This window comes from Pongo pygmaeus, chromosome 20, assembly GCF_028885625.2.
Source record: "Pongo pygmaeus isolate AG05252 chromosome 20, NHGRI_mPonPyg2-v2.0_pri, whole genome shotgun sequence".
Classification (NCBI taxonomy): Eukaryota; Metazoa; Chordata; class Mammalia; order Primates; family Hominidae; genus Pongo; species Pongo pygmaeus.
The window spans coordinates 36,322,724-36,346,339 of NC_072393.2; the positions used below are offsets into that span (position 1 = coordinate 36,322,724).

The window sequence follows — 23,616 nt, forward strand, 5'->3', positions numbered from 1 at the left end:
CACTGTGAGTCAGGCAGGCTTCTGGGGCCTCGGGGCCCAGATCATTCTCTTAAATTAGTGCCCCTTTGTTTTGGAAGCATTTTAGATTAGATGTCCTTTACCATTGCTCACCGTAGGACTTTAGATGGCTTTCAGACACACACCCAAGTCCTCGCCTTCGTCTGCCCCTGATAACTTGACTTCTATCTTGCCTTCCTAGCCTCTACCTGTTTCCACCTGAGGTTTCCCTGCCCTAAATGCTCCCCTCCATTTCCCTCTAACTTGTTTTCCAAGACACTGATCTAATGGCCTCAGAGAGCAAGGGGCCTTCCCCAACTTCCTGGAGGAGAACCTTTCACCAGTCCCTTAGTGACACCATTGGGAATAATAAATACTTTGTGACATTTGATGCACAATAAGAATATACCCTGGATAATGATCTAATGATCACATTGCTTTGCTTTTGTTATTGTTGTTAACCAATCTGCCTCAACTATTGGAATGTGTGCCTCTTTCTTCAGGTCCGGGACCGTGTTGTGAAAACCTGAGCTCCTGGGACATATTATAGAAGAAGCACAATAAAAACAGATGGGCCAATGTTAATTTGCCTATTCTGCTTATTGTTTATTGTATATGCTGTAGAATGTATGCTCCAAGAAGACAGGACTCTGTCTGTTGTATTCAATGATGTATTATGAGTACCTGGAATAGTGTCAGTCACGAAATAGGTATTCAATAAATGTTGTTAACTGAAAGAACAGCTAGGAGCAGACAGAGAAAAATTTTAGCACTTGTGTAACAATAATAATTCCAGTCTCCAAATACCTTGTCTTTTCCTAAAGGCGGTAGGTCTTCCCGATTCTGATGCCCACAGTTCTTTGTTCTCCCTATAAACAAAACAAGATATTGTCAGTGGGATAAGACCTCCCACTGGCACGAGTTTTGGTTGGTCGGGAGCAGGAGCAGATATCAGCCACCAAGGGCATCTATTTAAAGTGAAGAAGCTTTGACTTCTGGATCGTTATCCACCTGCAGAAGCACAAAGATCTTTATGGGAGCACCATCTTTTCTAGTGATCACACCTCTGGAAATGATGTTATAAGGCCAGGAAATTGATTTCCTGCGTTGCAAAATCATTCCCAGGGTCATCAGTATCAAAGCCAAGTGGTTCATGGATTTTTTTTTTTCCTAAGATAAAGTGCAATATGTTTTGTGAGTTAAGCTTAACAAGATGTGATGAAATGAAAGTTTATCCTTTGAATAAGTGTCATAGCTTAACACAGGCAGCCGATCCTGGCCCCTTCCTTAATCATGACCTACAGAATTGACTTGCCCCTAAGCAAAAAGTTACGGCACCGAGAAGGTAGCTGGGTGCATGGGGACGGGGCTGGCGGGCCACTTCTGCTGCCCGATGTGACCAGGCCCAGGAGTCCCTCATGCAGCAGCGATGAGACTGAAGGGAAAATAGGCACTTTCTTGCCTGAGAGAAGGGTGGTAAATTGATACAACCATTCCAGAGAGCAATGAGGCCCTAGGTACAGAATTGAACATATATTGACATTCTAACCCAGCATTTTTTTTTGTGTGGGAATTTAACTTAAAGAAACTCTTTGGCAGGTGGGTGCACAGGAAAACCAGTCCATGAAATGTGTTATAGTGGTGCTTGTAATACAAGAAAATGATGGCAAGCTATTTACTGTCACTAGAACAGTAGATAAAACAAGTCTTGCTATATTCAAAGAGTAAAAACTAAGTAGCAGCTAAAATGATGAACTAGAGTAGGAATCAGCAAACTGTGGCCAGCAGGCCAAATCTTGTCTGTCTCCTGTGTTTGTTAATAAAGTTTTATTAGAAGACACCCACTCATTTATTCACATATTGTCTGTGGCCACTTTTTGCTCAGTAGTTATAATAGATACTATAAGATCCATATGTACCCTAAATGCCCTGAAGTAGTCACAATCTAGCCCATTACAGAATAACTGTGCTGGTTCTTCTTAAAATAGAGCTGCATAGATCACCAATAAAAAAAAAACGTTGAAGGAAAAGGGTAGATTATAACATAAAATGCCATGATGCTCTTTATGTGAATTAAACACAAACATATATGGCTATATACCTAAGTACGGGAAAGTGGCACAGATGGGCTGGAAGGTGTCAACCTATTTCATGATTCTAATCGCCTATGGGAGGGCCCAAGGAGAATGGACTGGGGCTGAAGGGAATCAAAGTCTATGCAAAAATAATGACTTATTCCTTCTGCTGCATAGACTTGGAATAAATACAACAACATTATGCTCCCAAGGGAGGTAGGCAGAGTCCACAGGATGCAGGTTTTGGTGTTTGAGGCATAGGCTGCTTCTAAGACCGCTCTTCCCAGCCCCGCCTCACCCTGTGGTCACTCTCCTGGTACAATGAACAACTTTGTCAACTGCACGCGGCAGACAACTCTGACCTGAGGGCTAAAGTTCAGGCAGAACAACATATTTTAGACAAATAAATAATTGGGATTGAGGACAAAACTATAGGTATACATATAATTTGGAATGCCCTAATTGTATTTTCCTACTGCTAGCATCACCACTTAAAAATGTGAGATTTATCTAAGTCTGTGCCCTCCAAAACCATAGCTTCTAGCCACATGTGGCTATTGAACACTCGACATGTGGCTAGGACGAAAGAAAATGTACTATCAATGTAAAACACACACCGGATCTCAAGGACAATACAGAAAAAAATATATGTATCTCATTAACAATTCATCCTATCCGTGGCAGGTTAAAATGATCATGTTTGGTATACCAGTGGATTAGTCTACTATTGCAGCTATAACAAATTACTTCAAAGTAGGTGGCTTGAAACAACTCCAATTTGTTATCTCACCATTTTGTAGGTGAGAGGTTCAATGCAGGCTTTACTGAGATAAGACTGAGATGTCATCTGAGATAAGACTGAGATGTCATCAGGACTACATTCTTTTCTGGAGGCTCTAGAATGGTGGTCCCCAGCCTTTTTGATACTAGGGACTGGTTTTGTGGAAGACAATGTTTCCACAAGCCAGAGCTGAGGATGGTTTCAGGATGATTCAAAAACACTACATTACATTTATTGTGCACTTTATTGCTATGATTGCTACATTGTAATCATATAATGAAATAATTCTACAACTCACCATAATGTAGAATCAGTGGGAGCTCTGAATTTATTTTCTTGCAACTAGGTGGCCCCATATGGGGATGATGGAAGACGGTGACAGATCATCAGGCATTAGATTCTCATAAGAAGCATGCAGCTAGATCCCTCACATGCGCAGTTCACAATAGGGGTAGTGCTCCTATGGGAATCGAATGCTACTGCTGATCTGACAGGAGGTGGAGCTCAGGCAGTAATGCGAGCAATGGGGAGTGGCTGTAAATACAGATGACACTTCACTTCTTCTCCCATGGCACCACTCTCACTTTCTCTTACGCCTCCCTCTTCTACATTTGTTTGTTTGTTTGTTTGTTTTGAGACGGACTCTGGCTTTGTCACCCATGCTGGTGTGCAGTGGCGTGATCTCAGCTCACCGCAACCTCCGCCTCCTGGGCTCAGGCAATTCTCCTGCCTCAACCTCCTGAGTAGCTGGGATTACAGGCACCCACCACCACACCCAGCTAATTTTTGTATTTCTAGTGGAGATGGAGTTTTCACCATTTTTGCCAGGCTGGTCTCAAACTCCTGACCTCAGGTAATCCACCCGCCTTTGCTTCACAAAATGCTGGGATTACAGGCATGAGCCACCATGCCCAGCCATCCCTCTTCTACTTTTAAGGACCTTCGTGATTACAGATTATCTAGAACACATCCCTATCTCAAAATCAGCTGGCTAGCAAACTTAATTCCATCTGCAACCTCAATGCTCTTTTGCCATGAAACAAAGGTTTTGAACACCTTTGGGGAGGTCTTTATTTTGGCTATCACAATTGAGCTAAATAAAAACATTTTATTAAAATTAATTTTACCTGTCTCTTTCCACCTTTTCAATGTGGCTATAAGAAAATGTAAAGTTGTCCATGAAGCTCCCATTCTATTTCTATTGGGCATCACTGCTTCAAGACGTGAATGTGCTTTACCAACTATAAGGTACCTTGATGATGAGGAATGTTAATTGAAAGAAAATGACTTTTTATGATGTCACTTTTATTTTTTTTCTTTTTTTTTTTCCAGATAGGTTCTCATTCTGTCACCCAGGCTGGAGTGCAGCAATACAAACATGGCTCACTGCAGCTTCAATCTCCTGGGTTCAAGTGATCCTCCTACCTCAGCCTCCCAAGTAACTGAGACTATAGCTGCATGCCACCATGCCCAGCTAATATTTTATTTTTCATAGAGATGGGGTCTCACTGTGTTGCCCAGGCTGGTCTCAAACTCCTGGCCTCAAGCAATCCTTCTGTCTCAGCCTCCCAAAGTGCCAGAATTACAGGTGTGAGCCACCACACACCAGAAAGTTGCTCTTGAAAATAGCAAAAACACACTTCCACCCGCAGGAATAAATAATACTAAGATAGCTCACATTTAGTGAGGGTTTACAATGGGCCAGGCCTTGTGTTTAAATATCAGTTGGTTTCATCTTTATATTAACCCTGAGACAGGTACCGTTGTTCTTTACGTATTGCAAGTAAAGTTGCTGAGGCACAGATAGGTTAAGTAATTTGCTGAAGTCACAAAGCCAACAAGCAGGAGCACAGGCTGTGGGCTCTGGATGCCTCCCTCTAAGTGGTATGCACATGTTAGACATCAGTTTGCACTGTAAGATGAATGAAGGGTGCTGTTCTTAGACACAACTGGCAAAAACAACAACACTCTGGGGTCTACCTGCCCCTCTGCCAAGAAACTACAAAAGACACCTCTTCTTTGTGCAGCTCTTCAGAGTGACAACCCAGGTATCTAACTCCCAGCCATAAAGCGAATTTCCCCTGGATACTCTGTCTTGAGGCATCCCTCCGAATGCTTTACGGGTATTTGAGTCTGGCTCACTTTTTAAGCTCCACGTGTGACTAATTCCCACCAGACAGACAGCAGCAGGAGTCCAGCAGCTGCAGGGAAAGGCCTCAGCTTCTAAGGTCTTGAAGGAAAGGGACAGTTTAGCCACACACATATTCACACGCACACACAAACACACAGGCATACATACATACACACAGACACACATGCATACACACATACACACACGTATATACACATACACGTACACACACACACATACACACACCTACACACACATATACACATACACACATACACATTCACACACATTCACACACACACATATATACACACAATTTAAATATTTCTATACTTATCTCTACTTAAAATATTTGTATATGTCCAAATGAATATATATATGCTTTAAATATCTTTTTCTGTATGCTGATATATGTATGCCTGTGTGCACATGTAAATTTGTCATGCATTTCCTTGTCTTTCTCACTTATTTTACCCAACTCTTTCTCTCTTAAATATCTCTACAGCTCAAGATTTCCTTACATAGTTCCAAAGTTAAATTTTATTTAACATTCATTTATATAACTTTGTGTGTGTGTATGTGTGTGTGTATTTCACATGGAATAATTCCTGATCACCACACATATATGAATGTCTCTGTATGTGTATAAACACATAATAAAAGTACATCCATACCACCAAGAAAAACATTTTAAAAATTATTTTGGTGAGCCTAGATTCTGGATGCCTGATGGTGGTATGGTTTCCTACAGTGTATCTAACCAAACCCCACTCCAGTGCTAAGGAGCTCACATAACTAGAATTATATTTTACTAGCAGACAACTCTGAACTAAGGACTAAAGTTAAGGCAGAACAACATATTTTAGACAAATAAATAATTGAGATTTTAAACAGAAGTACATGCATAGATATAATTTGGAATGCCCTAATTGCATTTTCCTATGCTAACATCACCAATTTTGGAGATATGGGAGTCACAGTTTTAGGGATATGAGTCCCACAGTTTCTCCTCTTTAGAATTCACTCTGTACTTGACCTCCGTTAGGCACACACAACATTTCCTCCATAAGAGATGTTTTCTGAGTCGCATCTGCATTTCCTAATATCTGGAAACCCCTCTGGGTCACCCTTCCCCTCAGCACCTTTGGGCCACCTCCTGGGCCCTGGTGTGCAGGATCCAATCAGGCAGACGTGCAGCTGCATTTTTAGAACCAGCCTATTCTGTTCCTTAGCCATGTTGTGGCAAGCCCTTTCTGTAAAGGGCCAGATAGTAAATATTTTTGGCTCTGCAGGCCACAGAGTCTCTGTTACAACTCAACTCTGCCATTGTAGGGCATGAATCATGGGCCATATGTAAATGAAGGGGCATGGCTGTGTTCCAGTGAGGCTATTTCAAAAACAGGCAATGGGCCTGGATGTGGCCCACTGGCCATACTCCTGATCCCTGGCATCCTGATATCTGTAGGTCACTTTCACATATGTCTAGCTGAGGTACCCGGTGAGTATTTTAGAGCCCAGGGAACTCATCAGTGGCTGTGCTCACACATAATTAGTTAGTGAAGGCAATGTGGTGATTTGAAGCTTCATTATTTGCTCCCCTGATTTTATTCTCCAAGGATCTGTGAGTTCCTTGTGTGTCCTATTGATCACTTTTTCCCCAGCACCCCAGCACAGTACCTGGCCCACAGAGTAGGTACTCAGTACTGATGAAATACTTTAAAAAATCTAATTATAATCTAATTATAATCAGGTAGATTTTAAAGTATAATATTCATTCAATACTTTTTCAGAAAGTGATAACATCACTCTTGAATGGATAATGGAAATGTTGCTATTATTGGGCTGTCAGATGAAACAATAATTTATGTTAGTCTTGCAAATAGAGGAGGGGGAAATTATTTCCTGGCCTGCCCAAATTTGTTTCAAACACTTGAATGGATGAATGAGTAAATGGATGATGGCTTTTTTCAGACTTTCTTGGATTTTCCAGGGACATGAAGAGCTGGAGTCTTGCCTCTCTTTCCTTTTCCACCTCACAGCACACATCATTTTTTGATCATGAAATTTCTTTACCACTAAGATCAGGCAAAGCCTCAGAATCCCTGTCAACTCAGCTCTCTATGCAGGTACTCACAATCGGTCAAAGTTAACAAGTGCTGTGAAATTTCTTTGTTATCCCTAAACCAAATGTTTTCTTGAGCATCTACTATGTGCTCAGCATACATTAGGTTAGGCAAGATTAACCCCAAGTAGGGAGGTAACAAGGAACCATGGCACAGCCAGGGGTGTCAACATGAGTGCCATGGGCACTCAGAGAGATCCCAAGACCTGGAAAGCTTGGGAAGTAATGTAATAATTCCAGTTCTTTGAGGACCCACTTTGTCTCAGGTCCTGTGCTAAAGCTTTTATGCGCCCCACTGAATCACACAGCAGCCAATAAGGTAGATCTCTCTCATTATCTAGAGAAGGAACCTGATGTTCTTAACATTCCTAGGAGCTACAATTGACACCCAAGCCTTGGGACATGAAGCTGTGAAACCAGGGGAGATGAACTTAGGTGTGTTCTTAAGATACCGAGAGGAGGTAAACTAGTGGGCCTTATAGAAAGGATAAGCTTTGTTGGAAAAGAATGTAATCTTTGGCCTATTTCATCAGTCTGAAATATGGGTGCACATGTTTAAATGGGTAGATGGGTGGGAGGGTAGATGGATGGATGGATGGGGCCAGATAAGCTAAAGCATAGGGTTTGAGGTTGAGTTGGTAGCACTAAGGCTGGAAAGATGAAATCTGATTATAAAGGGCCTTGAATGCCAATTTTTGGAACTCAGATTTATTCTGTAGTGGAGAATAGGGAGGCATGACAGTTGCAGTGGGGAGTACAATTATTGGTAAGATGCTTTAAAAGATGACTATGGTGGCTGGGCACAGTGGCTCAGACCTGTAATCCCAGCACTTTGGGAGGCCGAGGTGGGCGGATCACTTGAGGTCAGGAGTTTGAGATCGGCCTGGCCAACATGGTGAAACCCACCTCTACTAAAAATACAAAAATTATCCAGGCCTGGTAGCGCTGGCCTGTAATCCAAGACACTCGGGAGGCTGAGGCATGAAACTCACTTGAACCCGGGAGACAGAGGTTTCAGTGAGCTGAGATGGTGCCACTGCACTCCAGTCTGGGCGACAGAGTGGAACTGTGTCTCGAAACAAACAAAGAACAAGAAAGATGACTATGGCCCCAGTGAGAAACACGGATTAAAAGGACAGGCTGGGGCACACAGCTCAGAGGGGTGATTGGGCACCAATAATCCCATCAAAAAGAGCTGCACATATATACTGGGGGCTTACTCTGCACCAGGCACCCTCCTAAGTGCTTCATGGGCATTTTCTCACTCAATTTATGCAAGATCCTAAGAAGTAAGTGCGTGTTTATCATCCCCATGTTACACTGAGGAAGCTGAGGTGCAGAGAAGCTAAGTAATGTCCCCAAGTTGGTGCTTACAGTGAGCAGGTGGTCAAGCTGGGAGTCTCACGTGAGCGGCTGGCTCCAGAGTCCAGACCCTTGACCCCAACACCTTTTTGGTGGTCAGGGACAGCCAGTGGTCTAGAGGACAGTAAAAGGGACAGACATTGGAGGGGCAGGAAAGAGAGCAAGACCAGCCAGGTGGCTGTTTTAGAGCTTTTCAGGACGTCGACCCACAACATCGCACTATTGCCCATGGAAGCTGAATGCCCCGTTGTTCCTGCACTGCGAATTCCGGGGACGCACTGTTGACCTGGACCCCTGAGAGAAGCCCAACAAGAGCCCCTGGAAGGATAGAAATTTCAGGTATGCAGGATTGCATACTTATTCATTAACAACCAAAGAAAGAAACACTAACATTTCTTTATAAATGTGAAATGCTAGACACTGTTCTAAATATTTCCCTGGCAGCCACCTACAGCCTAGCACAGTGCTTGGCACAGAGCACACACTCCATACACATTTGTTGAATAAATGAATGAATGGTGAGTGAATGAAGGAGCACTGTGCTAGGAGCCAGAGCCTCGGGTCCCAGTCTGAGCTTCTCCATCCTCTTGTTTGATGGAGTTTCCACAAGTCATGCCGACCTCTCTGGACCTCAGTTTTGGCAGAATGATGGGTGAGTGAACCAGGGAATTCAAAGATTTTAAGGACGCTGCGTGAGTGAAGGCTCCTGTTCCAGCAGCTCTCCCCAGGGTGAGGTGCAGCTCCCACCAGGCTCTCCTCCTCTTCCCCCTTCGTGGCTGCTACGGTGGTTTTCCCTCTTTGCAACAGGACATCAAATGGTTAATACACCACCCATCGTCTTTGATTTATGAAGTGGCCGATTGGACCAGGAAACACAACACAGACAGCCTTCTCACTTGCAGGGGAGACCCCAGAGAGCGGTAATTCTGTGCACAAAAGCGAGCAGCAGCCTCGGGCCTCAGTGGTGGTGGAGAGCCCACCCTGCCGAGCCCGTCCCGGGGACGATGCCAGGGCCAGGGTTTGTTCCTGCTCTGTGCAGGGACAGAGGCGGCTTTGTCACCTGGCCCCTGTCGTCCACCCAGCCCCGGAATCTCCACTGCCCACCCTTTGCCCTGAGAACTGAAGTGCAGCCCTGCCCCGGTCACCGCTTAGCGGTTCCTTTCAGTGTCTGCCAATCTATCAAGATTCAGCTACCGCTGTGAACCCATCAACTCCATGGAAAGGAAAAAAGGAACCCTCACCACAGCAATTATTTATCCTGGCCTGAACTTCAGGTGACCTTTCCCAGGTCCACAGAAGTTGCAGATGGGAGCACCTTGGTGTGTAGGATTTTTTCCCCACTGTGTCCTTTTAAAAAACACTTTTTTTTTTTCATGACATGAACCTCTTTTGCAAAATTTTCTTTTGCAAAAAGATCTTTGGGTGGTCTATAAGACCACAGTAGGGGTGGAACATTGGCCTACCTAGAGCACAGACTGGATGTAAAAGAAGTCATCCAAAAATAAAATAAATTAAAAAACAAGAACTGTGGCCTCATGGGGATAGTTTCAGAGAAGACCCGAGTGCAGCTCACCCATAGGCCAGCTCAGCCCTTGGACATAAACAAGGGGCTGTTCTGCACCAAAGGCTCTGCCCTGACCCAGGGAGATCCAATATTGTAAACTCTGTGAGTGGGTATTTGTGTGTGTCCCAGAATCAGAGAAAAATCCAGGCCATAACAAGGACTATGCACGGTGTAACTCCCTGTGTAAATTTAAAGTGACCTAAGGGACATAATTACATAAAACTCATCATGAGACAATATACTTTTTATTTGTTTGAATTTTATTTGTATTGGTAAAACTGACCTGAAACTGACACAAGTTTATTAGAAAAAGGACTCTGTAAAAGCAAGTGGGCTGGTCTTCTTATTTAAGATGGATGTGCCGACTTCTAGTATGATTAGAGAAATGGATAACTCACTAACATCTGTGCAAACTACAATAAAAAGGGATTTAGTGTTACCCCAAGGAAGGCAAGAGAGGCTGTCTGTCCATTAAACGCTTTATTACAGCGCCAGCAGCTTTTTTCTAATTCAGTTATTCCTGCACAGCGTTCAGCACTCTGACTGCCTGTCAACCCACCAGACAGTGCTCGGGGCTGGGAGGTTTTGTGCAAGGTAGGTGACAATCAAATGAGCCACTGAGAAGAGAAGGGCGCCTGACCCTCGTGAAGGATTAACTATAGAAAGTGAGTGTGATCATGTCACACCATTACTTAGAATTTTCACAGTCAATTTCTGAAAATATGAGATAAGTTCTTAAAGAGGCAGTTGTCTCAGGAGCTAAGCAGACCCAGTGTGGTTTTGTTCCATGTGACAGGGCAGGGAGCCTGGAGAGAAAGTAGGGACTTTGAGGGAGAGGGAACAGGTGGCATCTGCACTGTGCCTATCCTGCGTAGGGCATTCTAGAGCCAGGCCTTGGAGCAACTGGCTCCCAGGAAGGCTGCAGCCAAGAAGGGAGAGGATGGAGAGATGCCTTCTGGGACCAAGATGCCATATATCCCTCCTCCACTGGATGCTGGAATCCAGCCTCTCCTGGGGTCAACTGGGCTGATGAACATGACCCTTTGGGGATCATATTAGGCTTTGGGTTCACAGGAAGCCTGTCTAGGGCAGTCAAGATGCTGGTGCTGGGATGAAATGTCCATCTTCTATCGTCCCTTTTCACCCCTGCAACTGCTACAACCAATATCATCATAAGCTTCCCCAGAAGACTATGTGCCCCTACGGCATGCAAAAAGATCCAGTCCCACAGGAGCTCACAAGCCACGTGCTTAAGAAAAGTACTATATGCTCAACACAAATATACTTGAGATATATATTTTCAAAGCCTGGCAAAGGTAGATGACAGTACAAGGAAGCATGGCATATTTTGGGGCCAGAGATGAGTCTATCCCTCATTTATAGATGGCAGATCTTTAACATAAAAAGGGGCAGGCTCCACCCAGAGCGCACGCAATCTTTGGGAAGTGGAGCTGAGACCGGAGCCCCACGTTCTTGATCTCCCGCCCAACAGAAGTTATGCTACAGGGCTTCACGCAGTAGGGCTTTTTGAGAAGATGGACTGGAAATGTGATTTCTTCCTTTGCATCTATGTATTTAAATGAGAAAAGTAAACCACAAACCTCTAAGCTTGGTTCTGCTAAAGTAATTTAACATCTGCTGCCACCTGAATGTAATTGAAACAATTCATTATCAAATTTACTGATCTGCTTAATGATTTTGTATTTCTCTTTCAAAATCACCTTCCTCCTAAGCTAGCCTAGGTAAATTACCCTTTCCTTCAAATCTGAGAGATTGAAGGGACCTGGGAGAACATCCAATTCAAGCCCCCTCACTTTAAAGATGGTGTAACAGTGTTTTGTGTGTCTGTGGTGAGGTTATAGACCTTTATCGAGGTCACAGAGCAAGTCCAGCAAGACTCGAACACAGGCTGCCAGAATTCCACCCTTGTCTCATTCCAAGATCGTGTGCTAAGGGTTTTCAACTGCATCTCTAAAGGGAAGGCCAAAGAAAGAGAAACAGGAAAGGATGGTAAAAAGGGGGTAGAAAGGAAGAAGGAAGGAGAAGAAAAAAGGGAAAATAGCAAGCTCTCTTTCCAGAGCCACACATTTTTTATGTTTGCTCAGTGGCAGTCTGTTAAAGAAATACTTCATTGTCACTGAACACAGAGTCATTAAAGGCACCTTGGAAATTTGGACGCTTTTACTAGAATCAGGGCTTAAATAGCAACTTAATTTATGACACTTCTCGAGGCTGATGGCGTTTTTGCTCTAAGGTAAGGTCATCTCAGTATATACCCCTCCCGTCGCTTCCCTTTAGAACACGCAGAGGCGTTTCCTCTTTACTTTCAAGTTACTGATTATTCAACTGCTCAAATGTAAGTCACATATGTATGTAGGCACGTTTGAGTCCACGGTGTGTTTCTAAAAGAGAGCTCTTTTATATCTGCCTGTAAAAGAGGAGAGCGCAAAGAGGGGGGAACCCACAAATAAGCAAGTGAATAATTAGATCAGAGATAGATGCCACCTTTTCTCAGTGTTAAAACTGTGAGGGGAAAAAGTACTCGTGCATAATTGACATAATTGATCTAGTATTTTTTTCCTTTTTGCTGCAGTAATTTTTATGCATGCCATTGTTGCTGTTATTATCCAAGATGTGATCTTGTGTGGTTGATAATACAGGCTAGATATGAATACGCGTATGCACCAGCCAATCACAAATCTATAGAGTCTATTTCTGCATCACCAGGTGCTATCTCATGGGAAATATCCTCTTTTTTGGCAGGCACACAGAGCACTGCATTATCTGTCATTTTCATTAGATTCAAGCTACAGCTGGGCCAAAAAGACTTAGTTCTAGCATATGTGCTCAAAATGGCCAAGCTGCGATTGTCCAAATTCACCCTTTCAGGATTGCATTACTGAACAACTGGAGCCGAAGCTAGAAATTGGAGAGAGCAAAGCGCCTGAATTCCACTTGGAAAATGGCAAACACCATAAGCTCTGAAGATTGAAGCTTATTATCATGACTAACTCAAAGGGTCAGAGGAGACACTGGCTTCCACCAGCAAGCTCAACGTCTTTTGGCACAACTTAGGCAGGGATGGAAGCTGCACAGAGCCTAGATTTTGACACCACTTAACAAAGAAAAGCCAATGTCTTTCATTCCCCTCTGTGCCTTTCAGTATATCTTGGCCATGTGGAAGGCGATAGGTTCTGTACCCAGGTCTTGCCCTGGGCCAGCCGGTCTTGAGCCCCGTAGGACGTTGTCTGTGGCCTGCTGCGTACTTGGATAGTCTGGGGTGTACAAAAAGCAACTCATCCTGAGGGAGAAAAGCATCCAACTGTCGTAAGCTTGAGTCTCCATGCAAGGCTCCACTATTTTATAAATTCAGTCCTTTATGTGAACATGTGAAGAACACATATTGAAAAATTAGCCCCACAAAGAAATAAATACAAAAATCCCCACTCCAGGTTGCTGGAAATGGGAGAACCACAGGGCTGGGGAAGATGGTCACTCCACCCAGTGGACTTCATGTTATTTGAAGCAGACATTGAAAAAAAAAGAGAGAGAGAGAGAGAGACTAGTTGTTCAAGCAGAGAAAAAGAAAGCAAAAGGCCAGTGGGAATGTAAAATAGTGCAGCCACTGTGGAAACAGTACAGGGGTTCCTCAAAATACTAAACATAGAATAACCATATGACCCAGCAACTCCACTATTGGGTCTATACCCTGAAGAATTGAGGAGATACTTGTACACCCATGTTCATAGCAGCATTATTCACAATAACCAAAGTGGAAGCAACTCAAGTGTTCATTGGTAGATGAATAAATGAATAAATAGGCAAAATGCCATAGAGACAAAATAGAACAGCACTCCCAAGGGCTGAGAAGAAGGGGGAATGGAGAATTACTGTTTAATTCGGGGTTACTGCTACAGGGTTACTGGTACAGGGTTCCAGCTGGGGAAGATAAAAGGATTCTGGAGATGGATGGCAATGATGATTATACAACAATATGAATGCACTTAATACCACTAAGTTGTACACTTAAAAATTGTTAAAATGGCAAATTTCTTATTACTTGTGTTTTACCACAATGAAAAAAAAAGTAGGTTTGTGTCTGGTCTGGAGACACAGACTCCCTGAGTCTGTGCCGCAGCAATACGGAGCAATGCTGTGATATTCCAGAATGCCATTAACGGTGATCTCTTGGCCATGTGTCCTTTGAGCAATGTGCAAAGTTCCAAAGACAGAAGGAATATCTGAGATTTGGTTATGAGGATATATGCTGCCCTAGAATTGTCCCGGGTTTTCATGCCAGGGTGGAGACTTCACACACCATCGTGGCAGGGGATTTCTGCAGGGAGAAGTCTGCTGATAAACCCATCTTATGGATTCTGGCATCTTGTCCACAGACAGCAGTCAGTTGTTTTTCATCTGCACTGCTAATAGGGTCTAGCTGAATGGCTAACAAGCAAGGTGAAATGTAGCATGAATGTTTTGAAAGCCATGGAGCCTCACTTTGGGTTCAGGAGTAGCAAAACTAGCAAGAAGGTCACTGTTGCTGATTGGGGACAAATGTGATGAGCGTCAGGGGCTTAAACAACAGGGATGTATTTTCTCACAGTTCAGGAGGCTGCAAGTTGGAGATCAGGGTGACAGCATGATCAGGTTCGGGTGAGGGCTGTCTTCCTGACCTGCAGACAAGCACCTCCTTGGTGAGTCCTCACATAGCGATTGGTGGGGGAAACAGAGCTCTGATAGTCTCTTCCTCTCCTTATAAGGGCAATAATCTCATCATCAGGGCTCTACCCTCATTACCTTATCTAAACCTAATTGCCTGACAAAAGTCCCATTCTCCAAATTCCATCGTGTTGACGTGTAGGGCCTCCACATATGATTTGGGGGTTTAGGGGGACCTACATTCAGCCCATAAAAAATGTGACTCTTATCTTCACCAAACCATTCTTCCTGCAGCTAAAGAGAGCATCCCACATCTACATGCTCTTGGGTCCTGTGGTCCATCTGTTCTCATTAGCTGTAATTCTTTGGGTTCCATATTTCTCTCATACCCTTCCAAGTCCAGCTAGACTGCAAGCATCAGTTTATGAATAGGAAATTAAAAGTAACCTACAAAACACCTGATTCTGAAAAGATGTTTCCCCACAGGGGCCCTGTTGTCTATTAATTGTAGTGCTTTAAAACAAAGTAAATATTTTTTTGTTGTTAAAAGAAATTTCTTCTTGCATTTTCTTTCCATTATCACCCCATTAATGGAAACGAGGTAAGGCAATCTGAAAACATTTGAGTGAGAGAATATACAAACAAACTTTCAAACTGTCTTTCAGCAAGTGAGGCTAAAGTTATTGAATATGCAAATTGCCTTATTAAAAGAAGAATGATGTCTTTTTCAGCAATCAGTTTAATTACAGTGGAACCCTTCAATGGAGAAATCAACTTGTTTCTTAGAGTAGAAATTCTTTAGAAAGGGAATTTAGGTATAACAGATCAAAATTAGAAAATTTACACTTGGTAGGAAAAATGATCTCAGTAAAAAAAAATGTACACTTGGTAGAAAAAATGAGGTGGGGGAGGAAGAGGAAGAGAGATTCCAGTACCCCATTTGGTAGCCTTGCCTGGGTCTCTGAGCCCCAGGGTATTTGTTTGCCATTGTCCTGCTCTACAGCTTGAAGGCAGTGTTACCAAAATGCCAGGGATTTGGTCTAGATCACGTCACTCCCTGCACAGAAAGACAATCACTGAGACAATGAGTATTGCCAGGGAAGAAGACTTTATTCAGATGATGCAGCCCAGGAGATGGGAGATGAGTCCCAAATCCATCTTCCCAACTGATTCAAATTAGGGGTTTATATAGCAGGGAAGAAATATAACTATGTGTGGGAAAACTGAAATTAGGGAGCAGTCTGGAATCTCAGCGTCTGGATGTGGTGATACTGTCTAGAAGCCTGAGAATCAAGTTTCCTGAGAAAAGGACTCAGCTCAGACAAAGATAAGTTTCAAGATTTAAGACAGGGAGTGTGAATTTCTATGTTTATTCAAAAAAGAAAAAAAACCCCACAAACCTCAGTTCTATGAGACAATTAGGCCTGTTTCAAAAGAAAAGATAGAATGGCCTATAAAAGGTATTTGTGCCCAATAACTAAGGCCTCATACTCCCTGTGGGGTAGGAGTGGATTTTTTAGGGTGGGGCCCATGTGCACCAGGACCAGAATTAATGTGATGTCAGTATTGAGAAGGCCTTCCATCAGAGCCCTGTCCATTCTGCCCCAGGCCTTTCCCTTTCCCCACAGAGGCCAGAGTTCCCTGCCCAGTGTCCCATTTCTCCAAAATCTTCTCCCCGCTCAGGGATTAGAGATCTGAGTAACCATGCAAGTCTCTCCTCAGTGAAGACCCATTTGTTCATTCCAGGCCTTATAGGTCTGTTTTAATGGAGGGTCCCATGGTTGGGGGAATACTGGTGCTTCATGAGACACCAAAACAACCATGACAACTAAGAAAGATCTCTGGAGAGACCTGGTCTGGAGGTACACTTCACCCATGTCCCACCCTCAGCTACCTCCATATCATAGTGCCCGTGGAAGGGCTGCCGACCAAGATTTAGGGCAGAGGTTTGAAGTCACACTTTTTGGGTTGACTCTCTGCTACTGAGAGCATCAACTTAGTGACCACCAGCAAGTTGTAGATCATCTCTATGCCTCAATGTGCTCATCTGTAAAATGGGGGAGATAACACTGTCTGTCTAATAGGATGGGTTTGAAATGCACAGAGAAAATCAGGCAATAATTTGGTATAATATTTGTCCCATTGCAAACATTCCTTCAATAGTCATGGTGGCAGCAGCAGTACAAATCTCCCGTGTACACTGCATTGTTACCTTAGCTTTCACACAAGTCTGAAATGCAAAACATGCAATTCACACATACTCAAGAAATGCACAGGCAAGTGTTCCTTCAGTGAACAAATTCTTCAGCAGAGAACACACACCAACAGTGAACAAAACTGGGAAAACAATCCTTATACTTTAACGTTCTAGTGGAAAGACAAACAATAAATAAAAAGCATCATGAACATAAAGATCATATTTTATTTCAGAAGTATTTGCAGGGAACAGAAGAATAGAACAAAGTAAAGTGGTCAGAAGACCTGAAGCAAGCTAAGCAGTTGGCAGCTGCAATGTAAATAGGATGAACAAGATCAGGATCATTGAGGGGAGGTTGAGCAAGGATTTTAAAATGGAGGGAGCCATGGAAATCTGGGAGAAGAGTATCTTAGGGAGAGAGACAAAGGCCCTGGGGCAGAAGTGGGCCGACCTGTTCCCGGCACAGCAGCAGGTCAGTGGGAATACAAGGAGGGAGTGGCAGGAGTTGGAAAAAAACGCCCAAGATAGGGACAGAAAGTGATGGGGCTAGATCATGTAGGGTCTCAGAGCCACCATAAGGGCTCTAGCTCATGCTTAGATGAAATGGCAGTCCTTTGTAGGGCTCTTGAGCTGAGAAGTAGTATTAATTATCTGACTCTTATTTGAAAAGGAAGATCCAACGACTGTGTCATGAGTCACTTGGGATGGGGCACACATAGCCTGGAGGTGAGGGACCAAGCTGGTAGCGGCAGTTGTGGATGTGAGAATATTCTAAATGTGGAAATATTCTAAAGGCAATCCAACAGGCTTACCTCACAGATTAGATGTGGGGTCTGACAGATACAGAGGAGGCAAGATGACTTCCAGATTGCATTTAATTAATGCAAAGTAGTTTGTAAACAAGGAATCCCTCACTACCTTGTTTGTTGTGAAAAACAATAAATCTACATTTACTCTCAATTGCTAAGTGCTTACCTATAGTGTTTAACTCAGTACAGCAGACTATACTACACATTTAAAAATGAGGTCACATTAAGAATATGTCATCTATGCCTCAGGTGAGGAATATGCTCAGATGAGGACATTCTGGGCATCAGGTGGTAAATGGAAAGCACTCATAAGTATTTTACTTCTGTCTGTTTCTTGAAAAAATATGTTCCCATCCCAGGGCATTTGCACATGCTATGGTTTGTGCCTAAAATGTTCTTTTCTAAGAGCTTTGAACATCTGGCTATTTCTCCTCATCAGCTCCATTATTTCCTCCAACCTGGCCACCCTCTCCCACCGGATCCTGTTGTATTAGTCAAGGTTCTCCAGAGAAACTGAACCAACAGGATACATAGATGTAAACAGATTTATTATACAGAATCAGCTCCCTGTAATCCCAGCATTTTGGGAGGCTGAAGCGGGCAGATCATTTGAGGTTAGGAGCTCGAGACCAACCTTGCCAACATGGTGAAACCCCGTCTTTACTAAAAAGTCAAAAATGAGCTGGGCGTGGTGGTGTTCCTGTAATCCCAGCTACTCGGGAGGCTGAGGCAGGAGAATCACTTGAACCCAGGAGGTGGAGGCTGCAATGAGCTGAGATCATGTCACTGCACTCCAGCCTGGGAGACAGAGCAAGACTCTGTCTCAAAAATAAAAAAAAAAATAAATAAATAAATAAAAGAATTGGCTCATGTGACTATGGTGGCTTAGAAGTCCCCAGACGTGCAGTCAGCAAAGGGGGAGACCAAGAAGAGCCCATGGGTTAGCTCCAGTTTGAACCCAGAGGCCTGAAGACAAGGAGAGCTAACAGTGTACATTCCAGTCTGAAAGCCAGAAGGCTCGAGACCCAAGAAGAGCAGATGTTTCAGCTCAAGTCCAAAGACGGGAAAAGACCAGTGTCCCACCTCCATCAGTCCTGCAGGAGCTACTTGTTCCTCCTGGGAGGTCAGTCTTTTTGTTGTATTCAGGTCTTCAGTTACTGGATGACCACCCCATCCCATATTGTGGAGGGCCACCTGCTTTGCTTAGCCTAATAATTTAAATGCTAATCTCATCCAGAAACAGTCTCACAGAAACACCCAGAATAACAATAATCTGGTCATTCTGTGGCCCAGATCACCTAAAATGAACCATCACACCTGGTGTGTCCCCTTTGTATTGGTATTTTATGACTTTATCTTAGTTATTTATCTGGTTATCTATCTATTTATGGGTTTGTCTTCCCTGTGAGAGTATCACATCCACCAGTTGTTTCTTGAATTAATGAAATACTGAATAAATGAAAACGTTCTGTGTGTGATTTGAGATCTAGGAGAGAGAGGCATGGAATTTTGCTGAGGCAAGGTGACATTGGTACAAAGGGGAGAGGGTACTTGATGAGAACCAGAAGGAGCCAGGGGGCTGAACAGGAGTGGGACTAGGAGAGGGATTGGGAAGAAAGTAGACTGGATGGGATCAAACCTTATGGGAATAAACAAAAATCCATCTCTGACAGCCAAATCCCCCTTGCATGCACTCTGGCTTTTATTTTTAATCTGGAGCAAAACATCCCCTGGCCTGACCCCTCTGACTTGGGTCCCACACAGCAAATCAAAGCCCAGACAGGGCGGGTCTCAGGCTGGGCTTCCCTGGAAAAGTGAGGAGTGGAAATGAGCCTTGTGGTCTCACCCCACTGGAAGGCCATTTGTCTGTAGGATAAAGGGGTCAGGCAATGGCCCAGTTCATCATGACTGGCAAGGCTGCCCCAAGAGGCCCCGAGCTGGATAGACACAGGTCAGTTTCCTGCACAGCCAGCCAGCCCTCGGCCGGGAATTCTTACGTTGCGCTTTCCTGTTCACACATACGGCTTTGTGTTTTGTTGATCAATTTTAATGAAAAAAAAATAAAATGAAATAAAGGAGAAGCTGTCTTCAAGTGTTAAATGTTATGTGCATAAATCTTGCTAAAACTGTGAAGAGAAATACCCCTATATAGGACTTAAGCTAAAATCATCTCTCCCAAGTTGTCATGTTTTTGATTTGTTTGTGTTTTTTTACAAATTTTAGATAGAATAATTGGTTTTAGAAGCATTGCTCCAATGAACCTTCCTCTAGGGACTCTGTGTGGAGAGGTTCTGGTGGGGTTGAGCCATGTGTTCAGGGTTAGATTGGGTCTCAGAGGCTGGCACAAGGGTGACATGAAGGACAAGGTTCCTCCTTGGCAGGGTCTTCAGGAAAGGGAGCACATCCTGGTGGGGAGAAGGAGGCTCTGGCTCAGGTCCTTGGTGGGTGCAAAGGGGCAGGAGTGCCCAAGGCACAGGGCCTCAGATGGAACAGCTGTGTGTCTGCTCTGTGTTGCTCTGAGTGGAGGCGGTCAGTGGGGCCCTGGCCAGGAGCAGGCAGGGAGTGGTGAGGATTCTTCCCCCATCTTCCTGTCCCTGAGCACTGCAGGCCTGGCTGGCATCAGCCTCTATTTAGCCCCGCATCTCTGCCCGGTACTTGGGAAGGCTCTGGTCTGGGAATCAAGAAGATGGAGACACAGCCCTACCCTTAGGAGCCTATGATTATTACTTTTCTATAAAATGAGAGGAGGCTCACTCAGAGACAAGGAAGGGAACCCATGAGGGGCTGCAACTTGAGTCTGAGGGGAAAGTTCTGTGTGGGCTGAAGGAGGAGGAAGCCCTCTGGGGTTGGGGGCACCTCGAGTCAGTTCTCACAGTGGTAAAAAGAGAGGGATCTCTAGGCAGGTGGTGCAGACTGAGGCAAGGCCGGGTGGTGAGAATAATCCAGCCCAGGGGACATCCAGGAGAGAGGTTTGGCTGGACCCACCAGCAGAAGTCCTGTAGATCCATCCGGACAAAAAGAGGTGAGAGGCTGTGTAGGGAAGGAGGGGTGGGCACATGTTTCAGAGTTGACAGTCAAGTTTCTAACTATCACAGATAATTTTGGAATATATAGTTGGAAAAGAACTCAGATGAGTCAGTGAGAAGTGATCCGAAAGAAAAATGGAGAAAGATATGAAGAGATACTTTACAGAAGTGAATATCCAAACAACCCATGAACCTATGAAAAGCTGTTCAGTCTCACTAATCATCAGAGAAGTGCGAATTAAAACCACAATGAGTCCAAGCATGGTGTTTCTTGCTTGTAATCTCAGCACTTTGGGAGGCCAAGTGGGGAGGATCTTTTGAAGCCAGAAGTTTGAGACTGGGCAACATAGCAAGACTCCATCTCTACAAAAATAAAAATAAATTATCCAGGCATGGTGACACACACCTATAGTCCCAGCTCCTAGGGAGGCTGAGGTGGGAGGATTGCTTGAGCCAAGGAGGTTGAGGCTGCCATGAGCTGTGATTGCACCACTGCACTTTAGCCTGGGTGACAGAGAGAGACTCTGTCTCTTAAAAAAAAGAAATACTGAAAAACAACAACAACAACAAATAAAAACACAATGAGATACCACCACACAAACTGGCAAAATTGGAAAGACAGAAATTACCAAGGGCTAACAAGAACCTGGAGCAAACAGGGCTCTCATGCCCTGCTGGTGGAAATGAAAACTGGTAGAATCACTTGGGAAACTGGGAGTATCTACCATGTGTACCCTCCATCCTGGCAATGCCACTAGTAAGTATGTACCTGGCAGAAGTATGTGCATATGGGGCAATTATAGCACCTGGCCCTTGGGTTGCTGTGAGCAACAAAAGACAATATTCCTGCCCTATCCCAGCAGACTTTTCGCAGCAGCATAGTGTAGAATTGCTATAAACTGGGACCTATCCAAGAATCCATCAGCAGGAGGATGCATCAATGGACCACGGCGCCTTCACACAGTGGGTTACTGCAGGCATGCTGTATTTCAAATTAAACATTTCTGAAAATGACTTGGATTTGGGAGGAGTGAGATATGCTAAGCTCTCCTGCGCTCCCAGAAGCTGGAGGAGAGACATGATATAAGAGGATGGCCAGCGGGGTGGTGTCAGCATGGTTGCCCTCCCTCAAGGGGCCCCACGGGAATCTCCATGTAATCTCCAACCCTTGCCTTCCCAGCCTTGGGGCTGCTGGCCGTCTGCGATGTTCCTTGGCTTCCAGCCACATCCCTCCACTCTCTGTTCCATCTTCACATACCCTTCTCCTCTACATGCCTTTGGGTCTCCTCTCTAGCTGCCTCTCTCTTACAAGGACACATGTGCTTGCATTTAGGGTAAGCTTGGAAATTCCATGATGAGCTCCTGCTTTCAGCATCCCTCACTTAAATCCCAGTGTTTGCTGTAAAATGTAACAGTCACAAGTTCTGTGGGCTGGGAAGCAAATAGATCTTTGGGGGTTGCTTTTTTCCCCATTTGTCTGCTGACCACATCTAGAATATAATAACTTGAGATCTCAGGGCAGGAATATTCTCTTTTGAAGCTCACAGCAACCCAAGGACCAGGTGCTATCATTGCCCCATTTTATAGCACTGCGTAGAGAGGGGAGGTGGGGAAAGAGCAGTGACATGAACCTGATGTTCACAATGAGAATAAGACAAATGTTTAGAGGCTCCTGTAGTCCACTTTCTGGCTTCCCCTCATCTACTTCTGTAATCAAACACCACGGACTAGGCATTGGTGGCCGGAAGTGTAGACAATGGAGGCTAACAGGCCTGGGCTTAGAGCTGCCTCAATTTCCTCATCATGTCAACCTCACAGCAGGGACAGCCTGAGAATGAAAGGAAACAACATATGAAGATACTTAGCTCAGGGCTTAGCAAATAGTAAGCTTCCCATTGATGATAGATATGATCGTTCTTTTTGTTTAATTGAACAAATGTTTCCCAGTCCCTCCAGCATGCTAAGCCCTGGGTGGTAGTCACAGTTTGCAGAGAGATCTGTCAGCATCTCCTGGCTAGTGGGACTAGCTGGAGTGATAATAATATTCAGGGCAAATGTCAGTTGTTCCTCATCCGCACCCCTCCTTCATGCCTGCTTGCCACAAGGATATATCCAGAACAGTCCATGTTAAATGTTGGCATAAAGAAGGTGCTATCGGCCGGGCACGGTGGTTCATGCCTGTAAGGGAGGCCAAGGTGGGTGGATCACCTGAGGTCAGGAGTTCAAGACCAGATTGGCCAACATGTTGAAACTCCGTCTCTACTAAAAATACAAAAGTAGCTGGGCTTGGTGGCACATGCCTCTAATCCCAGCTACTTAGGAGGCTGAGGCAGGAGAATCACTTGAAACTGGGAGGCGGAAGTTGTAGTGAGCCAAGATCACGTCATTGCACTCCAGCCTGGGCAACAAGAACAAAACTCCTTCTCAAGAAAAAAAGAAGATGCTAGCATCCTTGCCTCTGTCTTTGCAGGAATTCACAGGGCAAAAGGTACAGAAGGAAACTGTGCTCCAGGTTGAGACGTGTCATCAGAAGGCTGTCATCTGGACCTTGGAGGAAGGACAGGTGAGTGATGCCTCCTGTAGGAGATAATGCCTGAGCTGAGTCCTGGAGGATGCAAACACCACGTTCTTCAGCTTCAGGTGTCAATACCTGAAAGTTAGCTAAAGAGATGTTCACCTGTGCCTCTGGGGAAGATGGTGGTGGAAATCAGGAAACATAGTAGTTGAAGACAGAGCAGGAGACCTGGACTGCAGAAGGCACTGATGATGATGATGATGATGATGATGATGATGATGATGATGATGAGCATGATGGTTGAATGGTTGGGGTCCTAGTGGGAAACCTAGGACACACCCAAGGGTGACTGAAGAGCTTCCTGACAGGACTACT

General features: G+C 44.4%; 1 long non-coding RNA gene across 1 annotated transcript in view; it reads left to right on the top strand.

The window, feature by feature from the left end:
* Positions 1–11,962: 11,962 nt before the first annotated feature.
* LOC129020751 (uncharacterized) overlaps positions 11,963–23,616 on the top strand; it is a 40,410-nt gene continuing 28,756 nt past the window's right edge. The window contains exons 1-2 of the long non-coding RNA XR_008495895.1: positions 11,963–12,042; positions 12,138–12,286. This is a non-coding gene — a long non-coding RNA (uncharacterized LOC129020751). The remainder of the gene's footprint in view (positions 12,043–12,137; positions 12,287–23,616) is intronic.